Below are 620 nucleotides of genomic sequence, written 5' to 3'. Positions count from 1 at the left end.
CCGGCACAGAGATGCAACTGGCTCTGGCTGGGCGCAGGCAAGGTTACACAGGGATCCGTCACTCGCCGTCTGGTGGCGCTCAGATGCAGCTTGCTCTGGGTGAGGCGCAGGGGCTGATATATGGGACCCTACCAGCACAGAGATGCGGCGGCTGGGTGGGATGCAGGGGCAGGTTATACAGGGATCCTCACCTGGCGCTCAGAGCGCTGGCTCTGGTGAGGCCAGGGGCTGGGTATATGGGACCCTTTGGCTGGAATTTATCCAGAGCCCAGATACTGGGAAAGCAGCAGGGGGGTTCCAGGGACCCTGCCCTGGAGCCGCTGGAGCACGGGCTCACTTGCAATTGTTGGTCGTCTTGTCCAGGATGGCTTTCGTGGGAAACAATTTTGCATATTCTAGTGGGGAGGGGAGATGTCAAAGAGAGAGTTACAGTGGGAATGGGGCAGAGTGGCCAGTGGGACCCATACAGGGCATCTCCACAGCACCTGCCACCCGCAAACCTCACCCGGCGCTGGAGAAGCAGCTTTGCTCTGGGTGGGGCAGGGGCTGGTTTTAACAGCCACGCTGGTTAGGCCAGGAAGTGAAGCAAATCCTGCAAGCCAGGGTGGGGGAGTAGGAGG

This window comes from Chelonoidis abingdonii, chromosome 26 (assembly GCF_003597395.2).
Source record: "Chelonoidis abingdonii isolate Lonesome George chromosome 26, CheloAbing_2.0, whole genome shotgun sequence".
NCBI lineage: Eukaryota > Metazoa > Chordata > Testudines > Testudinidae > Chelonoidis > Chelonoidis abingdonii.
This window is presented reverse-complemented; position numbering follows the sequence as displayed.